This window comes from Hyla sarda, chromosome 3 (genome assembly GCF_029499605.1).
Source record: "Hyla sarda isolate aHylSar1 chromosome 3, aHylSar1.hap1, whole genome shotgun sequence".
In the NCBI taxonomy this organism is placed as follows: Eukaryota; Metazoa; Chordata; class Amphibia; order Anura; family Hylidae; genus Hyla; species Hyla sarda.
Genome location: NC_079191.1, coordinates 187,877,072 through 187,890,585, shown reverse-complemented (window position 1 = coordinate 187,890,585; position 13,514 = coordinate 187,877,072).

Sequence of the window (13,514 nt, the reverse complement as noted above, 5' to 3'; positions counted from 1 at the left end):
CACCTGTTCCGTTCACTGCAAACTTTTGACCAACAGACAGAATGCTATAATAGACTGTATACCTCTCTGCCATGTGACTTTGCACTTATATATAGTGACTTTTAACCCCATTTTTAGGGTAAGTTTGCAAACTTTTTGTAGTGTATTTGCTATGGGAAACCTGCAACAAACTTCACCAGTGCCAGATTTGAAATCTGCAAATCTGCTACTATTGCAGATTTTCCGCTGAATCGTTGTCAGTGGGTAGCAAAATCTGCTGCAGATTTTCCTCAGCAAATCCACCTGTGTTAACATACCCTGAAATGGTATACCTTCCATGCCAGCATATTTGGCAAAATTTAAATGGGCACTGTCACCAACTTTATTTTTTGATATGTTGTAGTACTTATGTACTACAACATATCTCTAATATACTTTTATTATTATTTTATTTTATTAAAATGGTTTAATTTACATTTGAAAACCGGCCACTAGGGGTCTCCCTCCTAGTGGCCGGCTGCAGCCTGGCGTGACGTCACGCCTGAAAAAAGACTGATGCGGCCGGGCATCGGTCCTTTTTCATTCAGCCTGCGCTCGCTCCCTGCCTGTCAGACATGCAGGGAGCGAGCGCATTGGCTCCCCGGCCACTGGCTGGGAGGCCACTCCTCCCGCACATCGCCGCCTCGTCGCCGCCACTGTCCCTGCACGCCCGCTGCCGGACTCTGCAGTAAGTGTAATGAGGAAGGGGGGGGGGGTTTGTGATGGAGGGAATGAGGTATGGCGCGGGGGGAGGGAGACTGAGGGGGACTAACTAATAGTTTATCTACACAGGTTGCCTCCAGCTGTTTCAATACTACAACTCCCAGCATGCCCTGACAGCCAATAGATGTCAGGGCAAGCTGGGAGTTGTAGTGGTGAAACAGCTGGAGGCACCCTGTGTAGATGAACTAAGGGCAGATTTGAAGTGGATTTTAGAAATTAGTGGATATTAGAAATACCTCCTTATAGAAACTGCACCCTCAAAGTATTCAAAATAACATTCAGAAAGTTTGATAACCCTTTAGGTGTTTCACAGGAATAGCAGCAAAGTGTAGGAGAAAAATGTTCTTGTAGGGAAGTCATTGAATTTTTACAAGGGGTAATAAGAGAAAATGGCATACTATTATGGAAACTACACCCCTCAAGGCACATAACAAGGGGTACAGTGAGCCTTTACACCCCACAGGTGTTGTATTTAAAAAAAAATAAATAAATAAATAAATTCACAAGTGCAGTCCCCCCCCCCCAAATTTACAATTTTTACAAAGGGTAATCGGAGAAAATGCCCCCCAAAATTTGTAACCCCACTTCTTGAGTATGGACATACCCCATGTTAGGACTGTACGGGCGCACTACAATGCTCAGAAGAGGAGTAGTGCCATTGAGCTTTTGGAGAGAGAATTTATCTGGAATGGAAGTCGGGGGGCCATGTGAGTTTACAAAGCGTCCACCCCCCCCCCCCCCCCACACACACACACACATTTTCACGGACCAGTGTTCCAAAAATCTGTCAGACAATCTGTCAATTTCGGACAAATTTTCTCTCCAAAAGCCCAATGGCGGGCCTCCTGAGCATTGTAGTTCGCCCGCAGATCACTTTACATCCACATATGGGGTATGTTCTTACTCAGAAGAGATGGGGTTACAGATTTTGGGGGGCTTTTTTTTTTTCTTCCTAATTTCCCCTTATTATCACAGCAGATCGCTGGTCTGAATTGACTGATGACATGGGGGGTCTCAGGACCCCCCACGGGGTCTGCACAGGGTGCCTGCTGAATGATTTCAGCAGGTATCCCGGTCCGGTCCCCGCCCGGTGAGCGGCGGGGACTGGAATTCCCACAGGCGTACAGGTCCCAAGGACGTACCTGCATGCCCTTGGTACCTAAGTGGTTAAAAATGCCCTATGACCACCCATAACTTTGTCATTTTTTTTTCTGTATACGGGGCTGTATGAAGGCTAATTTTTTGTGCTGTCATATGTAGTTTCTATTGGTACCTCTTTTGTGTATATACAGTCATGGCTGTAAATGTTGGCACCCCTGAAATTTATCAAGAAAATAAAGGATCACAGAAAAGGATTGCAGTAACACATGTGTTCAGGTCGTCCCTCACGCGCACATGTGACACGGCACGCGCGTTCATCCTCTGTGATTGACCATAAGTCCCCCCACCACGATGGCGGTGGCGAAATCAAACCCTGGGACATATAAGGAAGCTCAGGTTTATCCAACATCCTCTGGATCACCATGGATATTCGGTCTCTGCCCGCTCTGCATCTCTGGAGCGCAGAGGACCCAGTAATTAGCTGACCCATTGGGGTTCAATTACTTTTTTTTGGGGGGGGGGGAATTGTATTTTATAATTCCCTGTTCTTATGGGTTCCCTTCTCTCCTTTTTGGGAGACAAAGAGGCCCTGAAGAAATCTATAGTTAAACATAAGAAATGTGAGGTTTGTGCTATTTTATACTGCATGAAGGATATAATAAGCCTGTATGGATAAGATAATTCAGCAGGAATCCCCGTCTTTTTTGGAGGAACTTTGTTCTATTATAGAATCTGAAGTTCAAACTTCTGTTGCTGCGGCTCTGCCTAAAGCTCTGATTATTGACCCATCTCCACCGGTTGATCCCTCACATATTTTGGATCTTCCTTCATTTTCGCATCCTCCTCCTTTTAAAAACTCAGAAAACCACTGTGTTTGTAAATTCTGACTCAGATTCTGAAGTACATGTACATATAATTTCTTTTGGTGCCTACTCTCAAGAGGAAGGTGAAGTTATTGAACCTTGTCCCCAGAGGAATGATAAGAGATATTATTTCTCCTGTGAGGACACAGCATTAACCAGAATTTCTATGAACATTTCTGAAACCACAAAATCCACTTCTAGCCAAGATCTCATGTTTGCGGGATTGAAACCTAAAAAACAGGTTTTCACCGTTCATTACACTATTATGTGGAGGTAGTAGCCTCCCTGAGACTAGAGTGGATCACCATCATTCCCTACCTAGACGATCTACTGATTACTGCCAATTCTTATCACACCCTCTCTCTACATGTCCAGGGGACAGTGTCTTGCCTACAAGACTTAGGCTGGATAATACATTTCCAGAAGTCGGATCTCTTTCCCTCCAGAAGAGATTTCTAGGCATGATCCTGAATTCAGAGGTACAGAAAACCTTTCTTCCAGTGGAAATAGTATCCTCTATTCAGCAGAAGATAAAGGAGATAATGCGAAAGAAAACTGTTACCTTGAGGATAGCCATGTCCCTGCTGGGGTCCATGACTTCCTGCATACTAGCTGTACCCTGGTGTCTGAGTGATACCAGAACTCTTCAGTCACAAATACTGAAGACCTGGGATCTCTCGTTCTCCCTAGAGAACAAGATGAAGGTTCCTCTTATTGTAAAGAAATCCCTAAAGTGGTGGCTGAAAGAAAATCTTCTTGTTGAGGTACCATGGATCTCTCATCTATCTCCATAACAGATGCCAGTCTGAGGGGCTGAGGAGTTGTGGTGGAAGATCTCCAACCTTAGGGTTCCTGGTCTCAAGAAACTCTAACCTGTTCCTCGAATTATCGAGAGTTAAAAGGCAATATTCAAAGCTTTAAAAGCTTCAAAAAATCTAGTGGGGGCCTTCATGTAAAGGTCTATTTGGCACACACTACAGCAATGGCCTTTATCAATCATCAGGGCAGAACAAGACACACACCCCTGAATATTCTAGCAGAGAAAATATTCATTTGGGCAGAACAAAATGTGTTATCCCTTTCTGCAGTACATCTGAAGGGAATAGACAACGCAGCAGCCTATTTTTTTAAGTCGCCATGTTTTGGATCCAGGGGAATGGTCCCTGAATGCTCAAGTTTTTCTCTCCCTGACTCAAAGCTGGGACCTTCCGGAGATAGACCTATTTGCCTCTCAAAAGAATTTGCAGAGTTCATTGATTCTTCTCTCTCAACCCAAGAGAAAACCCGGAGGCGGTGGATGCTCTTCAACAAGAATGGTCCTTCAATCTCACATATGCATTTCCGCCAATTCCTCTAATCATGAGAGCTCACCAGAAGGTGAGACTAGGAAGAGGAAAATTCATCTTCAAAGCCCCAATGTGGCCGAAAAGAAGCTGATTCAGTCTTCTAAAAGAACTTCCATTTACCTTAAGCAATGGAATTTTTTTTTATCATGGTGTGGCTCCTCCTCCGGATCCTCTTAACCCAGAATATTAGATTTCCTGTAGGATGATTTTAATTTAGGTTTATCTTTAAGTACACTTAAAGTTCAGACGGCAGCCCTTGGCTGTTTTTTTTTATATCGGCATTGCTGAACACAAATGTGTCAAAAGTTTTTTTGCAGCAGTATCCAGAATAAGACCGAAAATATCTAATCTTACTTCCCCCTTGGAATTTGAACCTTGTATTATTATCTCTAACTAAAAGTCACTTTGAGCTTTTGTCGCAATCAGCTATCAAGTTTCTTACCTGGAAAACTGTTTTTCTAGTTGCAACATCTGCCAGAAGAGTAAGTGAAATCCAATCCCTGTCTATTGATTATCCTTACCTTACAGTGCTAGATGATAAGATCATTCTAAAGCTCAATCCTGCCTTTCTCCCAAAAGTCGTATCTAATTTTCATAGATCTCAAGACCTAATTCTTCCCTCTTTCTGTGCCAATCCCAAGAATAAAAAGAAGGAAGAGTTCCATAAACTGGATGTCAGGAGAGTGGTCTTACATGATCTAGAGACTACTAAGACCTGGAGGAAAGACTCTAACCTGTTTGTTCAATATCAAGGACCAAGTAGGGGCACGAAAGCATTAAAAAAATCAATTTCCAGATGGCTCAAGTCTGCAATCAGTCAGTCATATACTGCTGCAGGTCAAGATGTTCTGGTAGGCATTAAAGCTAATTTAACTAGGGTTGTTTCAGTCTCCTGGGCCGAGAGAGCTTTGGCCTCTCTAGAACAGATATGCACACTTCTCCGCACACTTTCTTTAAGCATTATAATCTGAATGTGGCCTCTACTTAAGACCTTGGGTTTGGCTGAAATGTGCTGCAGGCCATGTTCCCTCCTTAAGTCTACATTTATCTGGTATGTCTCATGTGGTGCTGTCGTGAGGGACAATCTGAAAAGTCGGAATTATTACTTACCAATAATTCAATTTTCATGAGTCCATCACGACAGCACCTATTTATTCATACCCTTACTTTATATATGTATTTGTATATGTATATTTAATAACTGCTCTCCTAGTAATTTATAAACACTGAGGGGGTATGGAGGGAGGGATCTTTTAACCTCTCTTGTGCTTCTTGTTCCTATGCAGATAGGGGGCAATCTCATGTGGTGCTGTCGTGATGGACTCATGAAAACGGAATTATCGGTAAGTAATAATTCTGACTTTTGCTATACTCATGTTTATTCCCTTTGTGTGTATTGGAACTAAACCAAAAAAGGGAAGAAAAAAAGCATGTTGGACATAATGTCACACCAAACTCCAAAAATGGGCTGGACAAAATTATTTCAAAATTGTGGATAAATAAGATTGTTTCAAGCATGTGATGATCCTTTAAACTCACCTGGAAATATAAAAATCACACCTAAAAGCAGATAAAAAGGAGAGAAGTTCACTTAGTCTTTGCATTGTGTGTCTGTGTGTGCCACACTAAGCATGGACAACAGAAAGAGGAGAAGAAAACTGTCTAAGGACTTGAGAACCAAAATTGTGGAAAAAATATCAACAATCTCAAGTCCATCTCCAGAGATGTAGATTTGCCTTTGTCCACAGTGTGCAACATTGTCAAGAAGTTTGCAACCAGTGGCACTGTAGCTAATCTCCCTGGGTGTGGACAGAACAGAAAAATTGATGAAAGGTGTCAACGAAGGATAGTCCGGATGGTAGATAAGCAGCCCCAAACAAGTTCAAAAGATATTTAGGCTGTCCTGCAGGCTCAGGGAACATCAGTGTCAGCGGGAACTATCCGTCGACATTTAAATGAAAGGAAATGCTATGGCAGTAGACCCAGGAGGACCCCACTGCTGACAGACATAAAAAAGCAAGACTACATTTTGCCAAAATCCTTCTGGGAAAACGTCTGGTGGACAGATGAGACCAAGATAGAGCTTTTTGGTAAAGCACATCATTCTACTGTTTACCGAAAACGGAATGAGGGCTACAAAGAAAATAACTCAGTACCTACAGTGAAATATGTTGGAGTTTCATTGATGTTTTGGGGTTGTTTTGCTGCCTCAATGTGGGTGCCTCAAATGTGTGCAAGGCATCATGAAATCCGAGGATTACCAATGGATTTTGGGTTGCACTATACAGCCCAGTGCCAGAAAGCAGGGTTTGAGTCCGAGATCTTGGGTCTTCCAGCAGGACAATGACCCCAAACATACATCAAAAAGCACCCAGAAATGGATGGCAACAAATCGCTGGAGAGTTCTGAAGTGTCCAGCAATGAGTCCAGATCTAAATCCCATTGAATACCTGTGGAGAGATCTTAAAATTGATGTTGGGAAAAGGCGCCCTTCCAATAAGAGACCAGGAGCAGTTTGCAAAGGAAGAGTGGTCCAACATTCCGACTGAGAGGTGTAAGAAGCTTATTGATGGTTATAGCAAGAAACTGATTTCAGGGAATAAACATGTGTATAGCAAAACATGTGTTACTGCAATCCTTTTCTGTGAGAAATACTTAATTGTCTTGAAAAATTTCAGGGGTGCCAACATTTACGGCCATGACTGTACACTGTTCCAAAATATAAAGGGAACACTTAGACAACACACTGTAACTCCAAATCAATCACACTTCTGTGAAATCACACTGTCCACTCAGGAAGCAACACTGATTGACAATCAATTTCACAGGCTGTTGTGCAAATGGAACACACAACAGGTGGAAATTATAGGCAATTAGCAAGACAACCCCAATAAAGGAGTGGTTCTTCAGGTGGGGACCACAGGCCACTTTTCAGTTCCTATGCTTCCTGGCTGATGTTTTGGTCACTTTTTAATGCTGGGCGGTGCTTTCACTCTAGTGGTAGCATGAGACAGAGTCTACAACCCACACAAGTAGCTCAGGTAGTGCAGCTCATCCAGGATGGCACATCAATGCGAGCTGTGGCAAGAAGATTTGCTGTGTCTGTCAGCGTAGTGTCCATAGCATGGAGGCGCTAGCAGGAGACAGGACAAGACATCAGGAGACATGGAGGAGGCCGTAGGAGGGCAACAAACCAGCAGCAGGACCGCTACCTCTGCCTTTGTGCAAGGAGGAGCAAGAGGAACACTGCCAGAGCCCTGCAAAATGACCTCGAGCAGGCCAGAAATGTGCATGTGTCCACTCAAACAGTCAGAAATGGACTCCATAAGGGTCGTATAAGGGCCCAATGTCCACAGGTGGGGGTATGCTTACAGTCCAACACTGTGCAGGACATTTGGCATTTGCCAGAGAACACCAAGATTGGCAAATTCGCCACTGGCACCCTGTGCTCTTCACAGATGAAAGTCTGGAGACGCCATGGAGAATGTTCTTGTCACGATCACACCCTATCGGTCCAGCCAAGACGCTAGAGAGAGTGTGATGGTGCAAGGGTTAAAGCCGCCAGACCTCTGGGTATCCACTACTAGTCCCAGCAAGTCACCAAATTAACCCTTAGATAAACGTGTTTCACCCGAGCTGCCTTCAGAAAGGTGAGCTCATATATTTAGAGATCAAAGACCAGAGCTGATTAATTAAACATTTAATCTGATAAAAGGTATCACAGTGCTATGCATAAAAATACAGAAACAAATGACATACAGGTATAAGAATATATATAAGAGTTTAGCAATCAAGTTCAGAAAAGTAAAAATGAAGTTCTTACAGCATTGATATTATAGCAGTCCATGAGAGAGGGTCTCCAGCTGTTCTTAGGATGGTCTTGTCAGCTTGGGGCACAGATCTTAACAACCCTCTCTAGCATTGTTACATATTATATATCTCCTTTTTGGAGGGACTCCATTCCCCCCTCCCCTCTGGTCCCACCAGGGGGCATCTCTCTTCCTGGCCCTCTTATCTGGTTGATTATATGCAGGACTTCAAAAGACGATGTAAACACACAGCCAGACCCCCCCAATAAACTTCAATATACAAAAGACACAGGATACACCGTCTGAATGACCCCTCACCCCCCAGGTCTTAGTTTATACACAGATGCAATAATAAAACACAGGTATGATTCCATAATCAGGCCTTGGGCCTGACAGTTCTGCTGCCTGCAACATCCTCCAGCATGACCAGTTTGGCAGTGGGTCAGTAATGGTGTGGGGAGGCATTTCTTTGGGGGCGCACAGCCCTCCATGTGCTTGCCAGAAGTAGCCTGACTGCCATTAGGTACCAAGATGAGATCCTCAGACCCCTTGTGAGACCATATGCTGGTGCGGTTGGCCCTGGGTTCCTCCTAATGTAAGACAATGCTAGACCTCATGTGGCTGGAGTGTGTCAGCAGTTCCTACAAGAGGAAGGCATTGATGCTATGGACTGGCCCGCCTGTTCCCCAGACCTGGATCCGATTGTCAGCACATTCAACTATTTAAAGACAAAAGTATTTCATATGATTAGTTCATTCATTCAGATCTAGGATGTGTTATCTTAGGCTCCTTTCACACTATGAACAGGACCCGTTGTATAACACACGTTATAAATTGCGGGCGATCGCGGGGTAAAATGGTCATTAGAAAAGCCCTAAGCCCTAACTTACGTTAGTAAATTCCATTATAGTCTATGGGATTGTTCTAATACACGTTTTAACCCGTTCTCGCCCATCATTCATAACGCAAGTTATTTTGGGTCGGGAGATAGTAGCTGGAGAAATGTGGATGGGATTATTAACATTATACACCATACAGGATCAATTAACATATTTTGATATTTCATACATTTATGCACATGCTAATACAAAATGTGTTTAATTTATTTTTTAATGCTTGTTTGGGTAAAATGGAGAAAAAGGGGCGCTTTTATTTATTTATTTATTTTTTGTGCCGCGGGTACGGAATCTGAGGGGTTAATGTTGTCCATCAGCACGATCGCTGATGTCCGCCATTACCTGCGGGTCCCTGGCTGCTGATAGCAGCCAGGACCTGCCATGCATGAAGCAAGCGCAATTCCTGTGCTCGCTTTATGTATAGGATCTAAATATATGTCCTGGTGCGTTATGTACCAGGACACCAGGATGTACATGTCCTTTAGGAGTGAAGGGTGCCAATACATTAAAAAACACTCTTCATGCAGCATAACATCCACAGCGTATACACTAGTTTTATTGAATTTGATTGCTATGCAAGTAAAGGATGTAAAAGAGAGAGAAGCTGGCTATACACATCAGACAAATGTCAGAAGGTAAGAATCAGTCAGTTGGATATAAACTGCCTGATCCCTTTATTTTCTGGAAGATAGCCCGCTATTTGCATTCAGTAAACGAAGTGAACATAGTTACTAATTGACTACATTTGAGTAAGTCACTGAACATTTTTGCTGTTATCCCAATATATAACACAGACATGAGGGTGTGAACCCAGCCTAACCTGATCGAACAGGATACAGAAGATTCAGCAGCTTATTCCCATGTTGCTTGTAGGCGAAGACCTCACGTCCTTGATAAAGCCATTTTGACTGGCAAACGTTGGGTGACGTTGCGGTAAATTTTAATCTGCAGTCAGTGTTATATCACAAGGTGCGAATAGGCTTTTTTGTGGTCCAAGTTACAATAGTTGCCAGGCACTAGTTGTTGGTACTGATATTGCTGAAAGCACCATGGCACTATCGGGGGTTCACCCCAAATTTATTTTCACTTTTCAATGCATATTTGAGTTTTCAGATTGAAAAGTGCAGCTAAAACTTGGCTATGCTCAAAAATTTACCCAAAGGTGGTCGGTAGCGGACTAGGTTTGGGTCATAAATTGAATTAGCCCCATGATGATCCAAGCACAGATAAATCGGCAAATGAATTCAAGATGTTGCCGATGTATACGTCCTTTAGGAGACACAAATCCTGATGTGAATGACACCTTATTAGCATGTGATTTCCTTATCTGAAACTAAAGAAACATTCTCAAGGCTTACACTTCCAGTTTGATAAATGTGTTTATAAATTGAAGTCTAAGGCTATGTTCACACACCGGAATGTCCGCATGGAGAATCTCCGTGCATACATTCCGGACACTGTGGGGAGCTGGCATAATCTGCCAACGCTAGGACCGCACAGAAATGTGCCGTCTCAAAGACTGCTATGCATTCCATGCAGCAGTATCCCGTTGAATTCAATGCAACTCTGCTGCAGCGGAATCTCCATGCCGGATTCCAATGCGGAATCTGGCATGGTAATTCTGACGTGTGAACATGGCCTAAAAGTGAGCAGAACAAGGTTGGCACCTTCCAGATACAGATCTCCGTAATAAGAAAATGGCACACCGAAATGCAACAGAATAGATATTATTTTATTTTTTGGCACCGCTTGTCTACGTCCACTAAAGATGAGCTGCTGGAACATTCTGAAATGTATACATATGGTATAGTACAGTCCATTTCACAACTGTACTAAATATCACTGTGAACCTGGACCATAGGTTTGAATGCAAAGAGTACACACATTTTTTCTTCTATAAAATAGCTGCTTTGAAAGGCGTGTTGTACTTGGCATCCATCCATTTTCAACCCATGTGCTGAGGATATGTTTATCATTACACAACCACCCATTTCATAAGCTGGTAAGATTAGCGCTGACCTAGGCCATGTTCACACACAGCAGATTTGCTTGCTGGAATTTTTGCAACTGAAAAAGCAATGGAAGGGATTATTACTACAGCATGTGCATAGTTTTCTGCAAGTCTCAGTCTCAACAAATTTGTTTTGTGTGAATTCACCTCTAAATGTGCTCAAAGTCAGAAGCTGTGTAAATTACACAAGAGGAATGTTAATCAGATAATCTTGGAATTGAATTTAAACTGTGACTTATCCTTTAAAGGGGCCTTTTTATATAGGTGTATAGAATAGTGGGTAATGGTGATATGTGTAACTTCAACAATTTGGGGGAAATTTATCAATTTTGTCTGTTAAAAAAAAGTGTAAATTCAAAGGGTACTCCAGTGGAAATTTGATTATTATTATTATTTTTTTAAATCAACTGGTGCCAGAAAGCAAAATAGATTTGTAATCTTAAAGGACAACTGCAGCAGCATTACACTTATCCTCTATCCACAGGATAGGGGATAAGTGTTTGATCACGGGGGGTCCGACCGCTGGGACCCCCCCGATCTCCCTAACGGGGCGCCGCCATAAGCGCTCATGGTGAGCGCTAAGAGCGTAGCGTCGACCTAGAAGTCGACGGTGACGCCCCGTCTCCTCCCCGTCCCCATACAGTTCTATGGGGCATGCGGGGAGGCACAAAAGCTGCCTCCCCGCCTCTCCCATAGAGATGTATGGAAGTGGCGTGCCGGCCGTAACGTCATGCTGTGGCTTGCACACCCCCTGCACGGGAGAGCCGCGGCCCCGTACAGGAGATCGCCAGGGGCCCCAGCGTTCGGACCCCCCGCGATCAAACACTTATCCCCTATCTTGAGGATAGGGGATAAGTGTTTGTAACGCTGTAGATGTCCTTTAATCCTTCCAGTACTTATCAGCTGCTGTATGCTTCATAGGAAGTTCTTTTCTTTTTGAATTTCTATGTCGGACCACAGTGCTCTCTGCTGACACCTCCAGAGCAGTATAGGTTTGCTATAGGGATTTTATTCTGCTCTGGACAGTTCCTAACATGGACAGAGATGTCAGCAGAGAGCACTGTGGTCCCACATAAAAGAAATTCAAAGAATTCAATTCAAGAAAAGAACTTCCTGTGGAGCATACAGCAGCTGATAAGTACTTAAAAGGATTAAGATTTTTTAGAAGTAACTAGCAAATTTGTTTAACATTCTGGCACCAGTTGATTTGAAAAAAAAAAAAAAAAGTTTCCAAACAGATTACCCCTTTTAAGTACATTTTTTGCTTTGGTTTTTCTCACATGTACCGTAATTATAACGCATGGGGGTTGATAAATTTGCCGCATGTAAGTAAAAAATAATTTCAGAACTCCACTTTGATTTCTTCGCTGCAACATTTTAAAAAGGCTCTCCTCCAATAGTTTTGTAAACCAGGGCTAGGCTGGGGTAGATTTTGACCTTGGTGCAACACTTTGCACTTGATACGTTACCACTGCAAGTTAAAAAATGAAACTGACTTTAGTAAGACCATTTGTAGATTTTTGCTTACTGACCTCTCTGGCAGAAAAGTTGCAAATAAATGTGCTTTGGGGAACGTGAGATTTCACACAACATTTATAAGCTAAAAATGCTCTAAACACAATGATAAATCTTCCCCTTTATCTGCTCACTTGCTGCAGGGTTTGGCATAAAATGCGCCTGTATCCATCCATTTATGATTTATTTGCTATTTCTCTCCAGTTTGGGAATTGCATGGACAGCATCATCCATTATTAAACTCTGGGTAATAAATAGTTTTTCAAGTAAATGGAGCTTGAAAGTTATATTGTTTACTGAAGTACTTTAAAGGGGTTATCCACCATAAGGTGATTTTAGTACGTACCTGGCAGACAGTAATGGACATGCTTAGGAAGGGGATCTGCTCTTGTCTTGGGGCTAAATGGTTATGTTGTGAGATTACCATAACACTGTGGCTAGCTTTTTGTGAACTGGTATTTCCTGTTTGACTTTTCTTTTTTTGACTCCAAATCCCACAATTCCATTTTCTTCCCTCCCACACATTAGCCACCCCACCCATTAAAACAAAAGACCTGTGGTTTTCAATCAGGGTGCCTACAGCTGTTGCATCTGTTGCAGATTGATCCCTCCACCCATTGAAGTAGATAGGCTCCCTGTCATCAGCTGACAGGTCTCGGCCGCATTGCAAGCTGGGAAAAATCCGAGACAACAGTCATTTTATATGCTGTTAAAAATAATGCGGTGAAAATCACAGAAGAATTGTGAGAAAACCGTCACACACAGGTACAGACACTATATTATGAACTACACTAACTTTATAGCCCCTGTAGCCTAGTCAAAATAAATTCCTGGAATATCCCTTTAATTACAAAAAAAAACACTGTTTTGTTCGATGTTGCACCCATTGGCTGAAAGTGTGTAGCTCTCAGTTACGCACATCTCACTACTGCCACCTGTGTCTGTCTTGGGAACTTCAGGAGAAGGAGAACAAAAGAGTTTGGCGTTCTTGTGTAATGCTTTACATCTACACTAGAGATGAGCGAACTTACAGTAAATTCGATTCGTCACGAACTTCTCAGCTCAGCAGTTGATGACTTATCCTGCATAAATGAGTTCAGCTTTCAGGTGCTCCGGTGGGCTGGAAAAGGTGGATACAGTCCTAGGAGACTCTTTCCTAGGACTGTATCCACCTTTTCCAGCCCACCGGAGCACCTGAAAGCGGAACTCATTTATGCAGGATAATTCATCAA